The sequence below is a fragment of the Heptranchias perlo genome, chromosome 35, assembly GCF_035084215.1.
Source record: "Heptranchias perlo isolate sHepPer1 chromosome 35, sHepPer1.hap1, whole genome shotgun sequence".
Taxonomy (NCBI): Eukaryota; Metazoa; Chordata; class Chondrichthyes; order Hexanchiformes; family Hexanchidae; genus Heptranchias; species Heptranchias perlo.
Genome location: NC_090359.1, coordinates 11,270,350 through 11,284,377, shown reverse-complemented (window position 1 = coordinate 11,284,377; position 14,028 = coordinate 11,270,350). Strand labels below are relative to the sequence as shown.

General features: G+C 45.8%; 1 protein-coding gene and 3 non-coding genes across 4 annotated transcripts in view; 1 reads left to right on the top strand and 3 right to left on the bottom strand.

Annotated features, from left to right (window-relative positions):
• The window catches only part of LOC137302345 (zona pellucida sperm-binding protein 3-like), a 1,023,493-nt gene that overhangs the window by 430,671 nt on the left and 578,794 nt on the right, over positions 1 to 14,028 (top strand). The gene's annotated exons all lie outside the window — the stretch shown is intronic.
• On the bottom strand, positions 1,278 to 1,350 carry trnaf-gaa (transfer RNA phenylalanine (anticodon GAA)). The gene has a single exon. It is a non-coding gene; the product is annotated as a tRNA-Phe (tRNA).
• trnah-gug (transfer RNA histidin (anticodon GUG)) lies at positions 3,954 to 4,025 on the bottom strand. Its single transcript has one exon. It is a non-coding gene; the product is annotated as a tRNA-His (tRNA).
• Positions 8,088 to 8,159, bottom strand: trnad-guc (transfer RNA aspartic acid (anticodon GUC)). The gene has a single exon. It is a non-coding gene; the product is annotated as a tRNA-Asp (tRNA).

Sequence of the window (14,028 nt, the reverse complement as noted above, 5' to 3'; positions counted from 1 at the left end):
CAGCCATCTTCCTGATCAATAAACAATCGCCAGTCTGACCGGGGAGATTTGAAATGTGTGAAACATTTCATGTGTCTCATCCCTCTCCCTGGACACAAATAAATCGGCCATCATGAAATGGTCACAGTCCATTTCTTGAGCCTTCTCCTTCTTAGAAGAATCTTTTAAACTCCTTGCTAAAGTGACCATTGATCTTAATGTCTTGTTTTGCGGTATGTCCTGGATTGTTCCAGGTCAGCATTGTAATAATTCGGGGTAGTTGAAAAGTGGGATCATTATATTAAATCGAGATATTTATCACAGCCCCTCCCCCCCACAAACATTCAAACCACCGTTCAGGAGGAGAACCCCTCTGCTCACTGACCGACATTGGCTCCCAGTCCACCAACATCTCAAATTTTAAATTCTCATCCTCGTGTTCAAATCCCTCCATGACCTCGCCCCTCCCTATCTCTGTAACCTCCTCCACCCCGACAACCCTCCGAGATCTCTGAGCTCCTCCAATTCAGGCCTCTTGCGCATCCACGATTTTCATCGCTCCACCATTGGCGGCCGTGCCTTCAACCGACTGGGCCCAAAGCTCTGGATTTCCCTCCCGAAACCTCCCCGCCTCTCGACCTCTCTCTCCTCCCTTATACACTTAAAACCTACCTCACCTGTCCCAATATCTCCTTATGTGGCTCCGTGTCACATTTTGTTTGATAATCGCTCCTGTGAAGCGCCTTGGGACGTTTTACTCCGTTAAAGGCGCGATATAAATGCAAGTTGTTGTTGTTGTTGGGGTGGAGAAAGGGTTTTCTTTCTTTTTATGACTCTTTTCTATCTCTCTATTTCTTTCCTTTCTCGGACTCTGTTTTCCGGGTCTGTTTACTGACACACATTACAATCTGTGTCACTCGGTGTCTAACAATGTGAGGCAATGTGTTTTATTCCCGCTGTGTTATCTCTCTGGCGGTTTGCTGATAAATGTTTAACTCGCGGCCTGTTCCCGTTAATGGTCACAAGCAGTAACAGACAGACAGAGCGTGTCTGACCGCCCTGAGATGTGGAAAAGGCTTCAGTTTAGGACAAATGCATCAAATCAAATGTTCATCGGGCACCGAGAGAGACAAAAACCAGAGAGAAAGGCAGAAGGAAATAGAGAAATAAAAGCTAAATACAGACATCCTTGATGTCTCTCTATTCCATCCCCAACCGTTCAGTGTCGGGTAAAAATGTCAGTGTGAATAAATGTTCGAGAATCGGCCCAAAGAAGAAGAAACAAAATAACCCAAAACTGCCGAAACCCGGGATCGAACCAGGGACCTTTAGATCTTCAGTCTAACGCTCTCCCAACTGAGCTATTTCGGCCCCACTGCAAACTGATCTTTTGGTTCAGCCTCTTGGAATAAAATATAACCCCGGGTGGAATTGCCCCTCCCGCTCATTCCTCACTTCGGGAGAATGAGACCGACCATCAAGGAGAGATTTTCTGATACTGTCGTTGAATCTCATTTATATTAAACATTCCTTGAACTCTCTGCCGGGGGGATTCAGAGCTGGGGTTCGCCATGAACCAGCTTCCCCTCAATTCCCAGCTTTATCAGTGAATCGACCAACAAACGCTCGACAGAGCTCAGGTTTTATTAATAATAAAAACAGAAAATGCGGGAAACACTCAGCAGGTCAGGCAGCATCTGTGGAGAGAGAAATATCCTTTCAGGTCGATGACCTTTCATCAGAACTCTCTCCACAGATGCTGCCTGACCTGCTGAGTATTTCCAGCATTTTCTGTTTTTACTTCAGATTTCCAGCATCTGCAGTATTTTGCTTTTGTTTTACAGCTTGTATTAATGTTCTGCTGATGATATCTCAATATTATCTTGTTTTTGGGCCATTTTAATCAGGTTCACGGACAAATTCTTCCATCATCCCTTCTCCCACATCGCTTCTCTCTCTCATTCATTCTTTTCTCCTTTCAATCCAGAAGAGGGCGGGAATCAGAGCTCACCCCCCGAACCCTCCGCACACAGACCCCCGTCTACCACCCGGTGTGATCCAAGAGACAATTCAACACATTACACTCTGTATAAACACTGAAAGCTGACACAACAGGGGAGATCGCACAGTTTTGGACACGGAGTGAAATAAACTGAAGTGTTTATAAAAAGTTACAGATCACAACACGTGTCTCTGTCTCTCTCCGCTATCCCGGCCTGTGCTGAGTGAGCTGATCTCAACTGATGTGGTACTGAGTCCCACACAGAGCAGGATGGGCACATGTTCAATCTCCAGCCTGTACTGAGTGAGCTGATCTCACGAGGTGTGCGACTGAGCCACGGAGCAAGAGAAGCCGAGGCTCAGTCCCGGGCCTGTGCCGAGTGAGCTGACTCAATGTGTTCCTGGTAATTTTCATCAACATCTTTGAATGTGGCAGCACGATTTGTTCAAGCCGTTAAAACAGCATCCAGTTCCTTGGCTTAATAATAGAGAAATAGAGTACAAAAGCAAGGAAGTTATGTTAAACGTTTATAAATCATTGTTCAGGCCTCATCTGAAGTATTGTGTCCAATTCTGGGCACTATAATTTATTAAGGAGGTCAAGGTCTTGGAGAGGATGGAGAGGAGATTTCCCAGAATGATACCAGGGATGGGGTTTAGTTGTGTGGAGAGACTCGAGAACCTGGGATTGTTCTGCTTCGAGCAATGAAGGTTAAGGGTAGAAGTAATCCACGTGTTCAAAATTAAGAGGGGTTTTGATCGAGTAAATAAGGAGAAACTTCACCCACTGGCGGGAGGGTCGGCAACCAACGGACGCAGATTTAAGATAATTGGCAAAAGAACCAGAAGGGAAATGAGGAGATTTTTTTTACACAGCGAATTGTTATGATCTGGAACGCACTGCCTTAAAGGATGTTGGAGCTCGATTCAATCGTAACTTGAAAAGGAGAATTGGATAAATACTTGAGAATCTCCCCACAGATACTACCTGACCTGCTGAGTGTTGCCAGCTGTTTCTGGGTTTATTTTTGAGCTTTCACTATCGCAGTTTTCCTGACAACCTGCAACTTGCCTCAAGGGCGCAGCTTCAAGCACAACTTTCTTGTGCTCTTCTCACACACAAGATCGCACTTTACTTTCCGACACACGCACTTTAAAATCTGCCGTTTCCGCACACAGCGTCCTGCGCCACGAGAATTTGAAAGACCTTTCGCTCATGGCCTGTAATCGCTCCTTTTTCCCCACAGGCGCTCTTTACATTTATCCTCTGCTCGATTCAATCACAAATTTCAACAGAACTATTAAGATCAAGGCGGAACACTTCCGATCTTACTGCACCGCCCCAACTTATCAAATGTGCAACTTTCAACCGCCATTCGCAGCTCTGTGGCGCTGCCCGTCGCTCACGCACCTCAACTGCAGAGAGAAAAGAGCCAACAAGCATCAAAACAAAAACCAGTTCTTCAGTTACCATCCCCTGGATCACAAGATTCCCCAAGTAAATTTCGTGAACATTCGGGCGGCTGTCTTTCCAGAGACCAGCCCTGCTTTCGTCGTGTTTGTCTGTCGAGCGGTCACGCAGATCGAAATGTATCGACTGGTTTCAAGGCACAAAGAACATTGGTGCGAATGGGACATGTGCCCAATAGAAACAGCGGTCGGAGCAGAACAAACTTAAAGGCGTGTGATCGTGAAAGTGAATGTTCGAGTCGGCAATGGAGCAGGAAAGTGTCCATGAAATGGAAGGAGGAAAGTGAAGGCGGCCCATTGACTGTGGAAGAAAGAAAAAGCGGGGAGAGGAGGCGGGTTTGAACTGTGGAACATCAAGTACAGGCATGTGAGAGTGCTGGGATTTGAAGGAATGGATAGGTTTTCGCCACCAACAAAAAATATTTCTTATATATATTAAAGATTGATATATTGCTGCATTCTGTCAGTCTGTGTGGCAGAGGATAAAAGAGGTGAGAAAGTTATGCCGTGACTCGGATTCGAACCGAGGTTGCTGCGACCACAACGCAGAGTACTAACCACTATACGATCACGGCGCCACACCTCAGCTGTTGTTACAAGACCCGAACCACAGCAATAAGCAGCGCCTCAAATTGTTGCAGAATAGCAGCACAGCCCCTCCCACGGCCCATCCTTTTAATATCCACACAGCAATTTCACCAGCGCTGGTTTCATCAACTTGTGCTTCTTTTTGAATTGTTCTCGGTATTATCTGTCCTGATCCTTTATTGGCCCACTAGAATCCTAGAATCATAGAAAGGCAACAGCACGGAAGGAGGCCATTCGGCCCATCGAGTCCCCGCCGGCTCCATGCAACAGCAATCCAGCTGGTCGCACTCACCCGCCCTATTCCGGTCGCCCTGCAATTCTTTTCCTGTCAAGTACTTATCCATTTCCTTTTGAAGGCCATGATTGAATCTGCCTCCACCACCCCCTCGGGCAGTGCATTCCAGATCCTAACCACTCGCTGTGTCAAAAAGTTTTTCCTCATTTCACCTTTGGTTCTTTTGCCAATCACGTCAAATCTGTGTCCTCTGGTGCTTGACATTTCCACCAATGGGAACAGTTTCTCTCTATCGACTCTGTCTGGACCATTCATGATTTTGAATACCTCGATCAAATCTCCTCACAACCGTCTCTGTTCCAAGGAGAATAACCCCAGCTTCTCCAGTCTGTCCACGTAACGAAAGTCCCTCGTCCCTGGAATCATTCTTGTAAATCTCCTCTGCACCCTCTCTAAGGCCATCAGATCTTTCCTAAAGTGCGGTGCCCAGAACTGGACACAATGCTCCAGTTGTGGCCAAACCAGTGTTTTATAAAGTTTCATCATGACTTCCATAATTTTTTACTCGATGCCTCTATTTATAAATTCCAGGATCCCGTATGCTTTTTAATCGGCTTTCTTAACCTGCCTTGTCACCTTTAACGATTTGTGCACATATACCCCCAGATCTCTCTGTTCCTGTACCTCTTTTAGAGTTGTGCCCTCTAATTTATTTTGCCTCTCCTCGTTCTTCCTCCCGAAATGTATCACTTCACATTTTTCTGCGTTAAATTTCATCTGCCACGTGTCCGCCCATGCCACCAGCCTGTCGAAATCCGCTTGAAGTCTATCACTATCCTCCTCACTGGTTACTACCCTTCCAGGTTTTGTGTCATCTGCAAATTTTGAAATTGTGCCCTGAACACCCCAGTCCAAGTCATTAATATATATCAAGAAAAGCAGTGGTCCCAGCACCGACTACACGGCATCTACAAATTTGTCCAATGCCCCGAGAGTGAAGCGGGATCACTTTTCACTCGTAAACCAGCAACCCTGATGTTAAAATCATCTGCCGGAGAAAGACGCGATTTCAGCGCGGTGACACTGGGCCAGAGTAAAGTTCAGTTAATGTGATTGCCGAGTGGCGAGGGAGTCAAAGGATATGGGGAAAAGGCGGAAAAGTGGAGTTGAGGTAAAAATCAGATCAGCCATGATCTCATTAAATGGCGGAGCAGGCTCGAAGGGCCAAATGGCCGACTCCTGCTCCTATCTCTTATGGTCTTATGATCTTATGGTGGCGAGAGGGTGGATTTGGAACTCCTGTGCGGCTGCTTTGCGCAGGTAACACGACTTGTTACAAACTAAACCATTCATTCACCGAGCTAAAGTTTGAGGTTGTAGCGACAAGAACCTGATTACATTAATTACAGGAAATTAATGAAACTCTGTGAAAGATGAATAATTGTTGTAATCGCCATTGATCAACCGATAACTTTCTGCTGCAGACTGACAGAAACACTGACATGGACACTGGGTGACAGAGAAACTTTAATCAGTTTCAACAACAACAACTACCAATACAACGTCCATTTATATCGCACATTTAACGTAGCAAAACGTCCCAAGGGGCTTCACAGGAGCTTTTTTAAAAAAAATTTGACACCGAGCCACAGAAGGAGATATTAGAAGCAGATGCTTCACGTTTCAGTGAATCTGTTTGAATTATTCATTTGATGACATTTTGTTTAACTTTCCACGGATCACTGTTGAAAGAAGAATTACCGACCACTTTTCCATCTCCTGTTGATCATGTCCACAGTAAAATTACGTGGGTCGCGCGGGAGAGAGTGAGAGAGAGAAAGAGACAGAGACCCATTCGGGAAAAGATAGAAAATGTGAGGCACATACACAGACAGACAGACACAGACACAAAGAAACAGACACACACAGAAACAGACACACATACATAGACACATAGAGTGACTCAGAAATACAGAGACAGACGATCGATAATTTGGCTGATTTTTGTTCTTTTTCTGTCGTAGATTTCGTGAAATCTTGCAGGTCAATTAAAATGAGCATAAAACTCGAGGTACTCAATGCTGTGGAATTTTAATTCACTTCAGAATTATTAATTCTACAAGAAACTTGTTGAATTTTGAAACGCAGAGATGAAAGGGGATGAAAAAAGACAGGATCTGAAATCTACCAGATTCGAACCTACGCGGGGTAAACGAATGGATTTCCAAACTATCACCTTAATCACGAGTTAGGGAAAATCACAATTGCTCTGCATCCAGTCCCCGTTCAATAATATTCTGAAAGCAACAATCAGCTGTTTATTTTTCTCTGTAGTTTTTTTTAGGAAGAAGCTTGGCGAAGACATAAAATTAAAGTTGGCGTCTCATAAATGCTTCCTCCCCGTCGGGGAATTAAACCACGGACTAAGGCGGGGCAAGTCACCACGATAAAAGAGAAAGAAAGAACGAAAGAAAGACAGAGTCAGTTGTTCGTTGTCTAACAAAGAGATGGAAATGTAAAAGGTTCTTTCAACGGTGGCCCGTGGAAAATTAAACAAACTGTGATCAAATAAATAGTTAAAAGAAATTCACTGACACATGAAGCATTTTTAACGCCATCTGGGGTGAGTGTAGAATCAATATAGTAGTTCCTCATTAGTATAGTGGTGAGTATCCCCGCCTGTCACGCGGGAGACCGGGGTTCAATTCCCCGACGAGGACGTTAAACTTTCGCTGCCTTCAAAAGCTTTTATCTCCAATATTGGATGTGGAAAGTGCAGTGTAAAACTGACTCGGAGATTCCCACTTTCCTCAATTTAAATGAACTGATATTCCAGCGTCATTCTTCACCTCGATGTCAGACTTGCTTCTGTGATGGTGGGGATATCGGGAGGAGGCAGAGATGGATCATCCACCCGACACTTCTGGCTGAAGATGGTTGCTCACAGCTCAGCCTTGTCTTGAGCACTCACGTGCTGGGCTTTACCATCATTGAGGATGGGGATGTTCACAGAGCCTCCTCCCGTTAGTTGTTTAATTGACCACCACCATTCACAACTGGGTGTGGCAGGACTGCAGAAGATCCGTTGGTTGTGGGATTGCTTTGCTCTGTCTACAGCATGCTGCTTCTGCTGTTTGGCAAGTAGTCCTGTGTTACTTTCAGGTTATTGGAGGGTGTGTGTTTGTGTGTACATGCCGGTGTGTCTTTGTGTGAGTGTGTATGTAGCTATGAATGTGTGTGTTTGAATATGTCTGCGTGTGTCTCACTTTTTCTACCCGTTTCTGAGTGTCTCTTTCTTTCTGTAACTTTTTCCCTGTTCCCCACATAATTTTTCTCTGGACCTTGACTAACAAAGAGATAGAAAGTAACTCTTCTTTCAGCAGTGGCGCGTGGAAAGTTAAACAAACTGTCATCAAAGAAGTAGTTAAAATAGATTCACTGAAACATGCATCCTTTTCATTGCTGTATGTGCGATCTTCCGAGTCTGCTTTCTCATCTGCGCCTGTTCCGAGACCTGTCTCTCTCTGTATCGCCATCTTTTTTCTTTCTGTCTGCCTGTCTCTCTCTCGATCGGTCTCTCCCTGTTTCGGGCTGGTGACTCAGACCCGGTCTGTCCACAGCACAATTCTGCATTTTATTTCTTGCCCATCATTGTGGTTCTTACATCGAGCTGAAGCGTGAGGCAGAGAGCAGATTTTAAAATCGCTGTGAAATCAATTTGTGGAAGTGGGAAAGGCCGAGTCAGTTTTTCATTGTATTTTCAACATCCAATATTGCAGATAAATGAAAGTGAAACTTCTAAAGCAGCAATAACCTCCTCGTCGGGGAATTGAACCCCGGTCTCCCGCGTGACAGGCGGGGATACTCACCACTATACTAACGAGGAATCGATGCTGGGTGTTACCGTACATTCACCACAGATGCTTCATGTTTTACTGATTCTTTTTGAACGATTGTTTGATGACAGTTTGTTTAATTTTCCACAGGCCACTGTTGAAAAAAGACTTCCCGACCACTTTTTCATCTCTTTGTTCAATTATGTCCAGAGTAAAATTATGTGGGGAGCGCGGGAGAGAGTGAGAGAGAGAAAGAAGGAGAAACAGACGCATTCAGGAAAACATAGAAAATGTGAGACACACGCATGCATCGACAGACACAAAAATACACAGAAAGACACACCTACACAAAGAAACAGACACACACGCATACATATAAACATAGAGTGACTCAAACATAGGGAGAGACAGACCAGAGGTTATTTGGATGATTTTTAAAATTCTTTCATGGGATGTGGGCATTGCTGGCAAGGCCAGCAGGTATTGCTCATCCCTAATTGCCCTTGAGAAGGTGGTGGTGAGCTTCCGTTCTTGAACCGCTGCAGTCTGTATGGTGAAGGTTCACCCACAGTGCTGGTAGATGGGGAGTTCCAGGATTTTGACCCAGCGATGATGAAGGAACAGCGATGTACTTCCAAGTCAGGATGGTGTGTGAATTGAAAGGGACTGTGCAGGTGGTGTTGTTCCCGTGTACCTGCTGCCCTTTTCCTTCTAGGTGGTAGAGTCGAGGTTTTGGGAGGTCCTTACGAAGAAGCTTTGGCGAGTTGCTGCATTGCTTCCTGTGGATGGTACACACTGCAGCCACGGTGCGCCGGTGGTGGAGGGAGTGAATGTTTAAGGTGGATGAGGTGCCAATCAAGCGGGCTGTTTTGTCCTGGATGGTGTCGAGTTTCTTGAGTGTTGTTGGAGCTGCTCTCATCCACGCAAGTGGCGAGTATTTCTTCACACTCCTGACTAGTGCCTTGTTGATGGTGGAAAGGCTTTGGGGAGTCAGGAGGTGAGTCAGTCGCCGCAGAATACCCAGCCTCTGATCTGCTCCTGCAGCCACAGTATTTATGTGGCTTCACCAGTTAAGTTTCCGGTGAATGGTGACACCCAGGATGTTGATGGTGGGCGATTCGGCAACAGTAATGAAATTAAATGTCAAGGGGAAGTGGTTGGACTCTCTCTTGGAGATGATCATTGCCTGTCACTTGTCTGGCGCGAATGTTAATTGCCACTTATCCGCCCAAGCCTGGATGTTGTCCAGGTTTTGCTGCATGTGAGAGCGGACTGTTTCATTATCTGAGGGGTTGTGAATGAAACTGAACACAGTGCAATCAGTAGCAAACACCCCACTTCTGACCTTATGATGGAGTGAATGTCATTGATGAAGCAGCTGAAGATGGATGGGCCTCGGACACTGCCCTGAGGAACTCCTGCAGCAATGTCCTGGGTCTGAGATGATTGGCCTCCAACAATCACTATCATCTTCCTCTGTGCTAGCTATGACGTCAGCCACTGGAGAGTTTTGTCTCTGATTCACATTTACTTCAATTTTATTCGGGCTCCTTGATGCCACACTCGGTCAAAAGCTGCCTTGGTGTCAAGGGCAATCACTCTCACCTCAGCTTTGGCATTCAGCTGTTTTGTCCATGTTTGGACCAAGGCCGTAATGAAGTCTGGAGCCGAGTGATCCTGGTGGAACCAAAACTGAGCATCGGTGAGAAGGTGATTCGTGAGTAAATGCTGCTTGATAACACTGTCGACGACACCTTCCATCACTCTGCTGATCTTTGAGAGTAGACTGATGGGGCGGTTATTGGATGAATTGGATTTCTCCTGTTTTTTGTGGACAGGACATACCTGGGCAATTAACCACTTTGTTGGGTAGATGCCAGTGTTGTAGCTGTACTGGAACAGCTTGGCTAGAGGCGCATCTAGTTCTGGAACACAAGTCTCCAGCACTACAGCTGGGATTTTGTCAGGGCCCTTTGCCTTTGCTGAATCCAATGCACTCAGCCGTTCCTTGATATCACGTGGGGTGAATCGAATTAGCTGAAGACTGGCTTCTGTGATGGTGGGGATCTCAGGAGGAGACCGAGAAGGATCATCCATTTGGCACTTCCGGCTGAAGATGGTTGCAAACACTTCAGCCTTGTCTTTTGCACTCACGTGCTGGGCTCTGCCATCATTGAGGATGATTGTCCATCACCATTCAGGACTGGATGTGGCAGGACTGCAGAGCTTTGATCTGCTCCGTTGGTTGTGGGATTGCTTAGCTGTGCTCTCCAGCATGCTACTTCTGTTGTTTGGCTTGCATGTAGTCCTGTGTTGTAGGACAATTGTAGCTTCACCAGGTTGACACCTCATTTTAGGTACTCCTGGTGCTGCTCCTGACACGCTCTTCTACACCCCTCATTGAACCAGGGTTGATCCATTGGCTTGTTGGTAATGGTAGAGTGAGGTATATGCCGGGCCATGAGGTTACAGATTGTGGTGGAATACAATTCAGCTGCTGCTGTTGGCCCACAGCACCATATGGATGCCCAGTTTGGAGTTGCATAGATCTGTTCTGAATCTATCCCATTGAGCACGGCCACCACACTATATGCTGGACAGTGTGAAGTCGGAATTTCGTCTCCATAAGGACTATGCAGTGGTCGGTCCAACCAATGCTGTCATGGGCAGATGCATCTGCGACGGGTAGATTGATGTGGACGAAGTCCAAAAGGTTTTTCCCTCATGTTTGTTCTCTCACCACCTGCCACAATCCCAGTATGGCAGTTATGTCCTTCAGGACTCGGCCAGCAGTGGTGCTACCGAACCACTCTTGGTGATGGACAGTGAGGTTTCCCCAATCAGAGTACAGCCTGTGCCCTTGCTACCCTCACTGCTTCCTCCAAGTGGTGCTCAACAGGGAGGAGTAACGATTCATCAGCTGAGGGAGGTCGGTAAGTGGGAATCAGCAGGAGGTTTCCTTCCCCTTGTTTGACCTGAAACCATGACATTTCATGGTGTCCAGAGTCAACTGATGCGGACTGTCACGGCCACTCCCTCCTGACTGTATACCACTGTGCTGCCACCTCTGGTGGGTCAGGACATACCCAGGGATAATGATGGAGGAGTCTCGGGCTTTGGCTGAAAGGCATGATTCTGTGAGTGTCGCTATTTCAGGCTGTTGCTTGACCAATCTCTGGGACAGCAGTCCCAATTTTGGCACAAGTCCCCTAATGTTCGTGAGGTGAACTTCGTAGGGTCAACTGTGCTTGGATTGCCTGAGCCTTGTTCGGTGCGTGTGGCCCGTATTGTTTTATTCTTATTCCGTAGCGGGATTGTGCAACTGAGTCGCTTGTTAGGCCATTTCAGAGAACCGTTAAGAATCAACCTCATTGCTATTGGTCTGAGGACGGCATGTTTCCTTCCCTCAGGGGGGCATTAGTGAACCAGAGGGGTTTTTATGACAATCCGGTATGTTCATGGTGACCATTTCTGACAGTAGCTTTTCAGTCCAGATTTTATTTAAATAACTGATTTTTAATTCCCCAGCTCCTGTGGTGGAGATTTGAACTCATGACTCCCGATTATTAGTCCGGGCCTACTGGATTACTCGTCCAGTAACATAATCACTATGCGACCGTACCCTTTCCCTTGGGCTTAAGGGAGAGGAGACGAGAGCTGTACCAGGGTGGCCGAACAGTGTGAGAGAGAGTAATGGTTTTAACGAGGACAACCGCATCAAAAGTGGAGGTGAGAGTGTGATTGAGCAGATCGGTCGCTGCAGAAATGTCGTGGTGAATGGAGGGCCAAAGGCTGGACAGTTGGGACTTTGAAATTGTGATTGTAAGTGACTTGGGGGGAGGGTTTTTTTGATGGGCGAACACAGAATGAAGTGGGTTTTGGAGGGGGAAGGGGGATGTGGGTACAGAGGGATACAAGGAAGTGATCAGGGATGGCCTTATCCATGAGTATAGTGATGAGTATCTTCGCCTGTCACGTGGAAAGACAGGGGTTCAATTCCTCCGACGGGGCGATTAAACTTTCTGCCTTCAAAAGCTTCACTTTCATTTATCTGCAATATTGGATGCATGAAATACAGAGCAAAACTGACTCGGAGTTTCTCACTTGCCACAATTTAATTTCACTGATATTCCAACGGCTTTAAAATCTGCTCTCTGTCACTCTTCACCTCGATGTCAGAACCACAATAATGAGGAAGAAATGAAACGAACAATCTCACCGTGAATGACATCAACAACAACTTGCATTTATATCACACCTTTAAGGTAGTGAAACGTCTCAACGCGCTTCAAAGGAGCGATTTTAAAACAAAATTTGACACCGAGCCACATAAGGAGACATTAGGACAGGTGACCAAAAGCTCGGTCAAATAGGCAGGTTTTACAGAGTGTCTTAAAGGAAGATGTGAAAGGTGCTATATGAATGCAAGTTCTTTGTTTCTCACAGGGGGCCGTGTCTTGTTCCTCATCTCATTGAGATCTCAGTTAATTGGTCTGTTCTCTCCACAGATGGGGCCCGACTCGCTGAGTGTTTCTAGAATGTTGTGTGTGACTCGGGTTTTAGAGTAAATGATAAAAGGGCTGTAGTCAAACACGAGGCCATGAGCTGCTGCCCAGCTGCTGAGTGACCTGTCGGGACATTGTTGCTTGCTTCCCTTCAGCTTGTGGTTCTGGATTTTTGATGCACTGTCCCTTTAAGAGCTGTGGTCTGCCTGCAGCGGTCAGACAAGTCGCAAAGGCTCCCAGAACTATGCTTGGCTCTGTCTTTCACTGAGGTGCAGAGATCAGCCGGACTTTAACGTAAATTCCACCAGCTGGCAGAAAAGAGTGAGCGACAACTCGTTTCAGCCCAGAGTGTGAGCTGCGGCCAATAATAAAGAAGTGAAAAATTATCTTATAAGAACAGAAGTGGGTCATTCAGCCCCTCGATCCTGTGCCGCCATTCAGTCAGATCATGGCTGATCTGTACCTCAACTCCAATTACCCGCCTTTGATCCATATCCCTTGATATCTTCATCAAATAAAAATCTATCAATCTCAGTCTCAAAAATCATTTTGAGTTAACTAACGTTAGCCAGAAAGAGAGGAAATCAGGAAGAAAATGGAGTTCCAGAGAAAGAGGGAATAAAAGAGGTAGATTAACAGACAGAGAAATTTGGGAGTCAAGTAAAAGGAGTGTGTGTGAGGGAGAGAGGCCTGGGCATTGAGAGAGACAGAAAGAGGGGGAATGAGTGAAACAAGGTGACACGGACTGTGCTAAATTGCATAGTAGGGCGAGAGAGGGAATAGCAGGACCGGCCTGGGAATGGGAGTACAGAAGATTCAAGTAAAAATGTTACATTGGTGAACTGGGTTTCGATATTTCTTACACTGTGTGCTTGTGGTTTCAATCTTCATGTAATTTATTAAACTTAGAAACTGTGACTCTTTCATTGTACAATTCATTGTTCCAAAAGGTTACTCAGCTGGTCGATGTGTAATGTTCTGTCACCTTAATGATTGTGATAGTCAAAGGTCAGATGGGACCAAAACTTATTTGTTCAGGAGTCTGTAAGTAATATGTGATGTCAGTCGGGATGCGATCTAATTATCCCATTAGGAGTTTATTTACATTATAAGTATCTCGCTGTTTTAACTTCGTTACCTGACTATCGCAGTTCGCATAGCTCTTTACAGCACCGAAAGACATCGTCTCCACACAGAAATGCGTTTGTCTCTATTGACGGAGATAGAATTCGTTTATTACCCTGTTCTGGCAGCAATTGGGGTGCCTGGTAAGTCATTATCAGCACGTACGGTGTAAATAACAGAATGTTTAACTATATTGCTGTTTGTGCTCTGAGCCTGGTAAATGTAGAATGTTATTCTTCACCGTTTTGTGATACAGTTAAAACTTCCATCCTTGTCCCATTGGTCAATG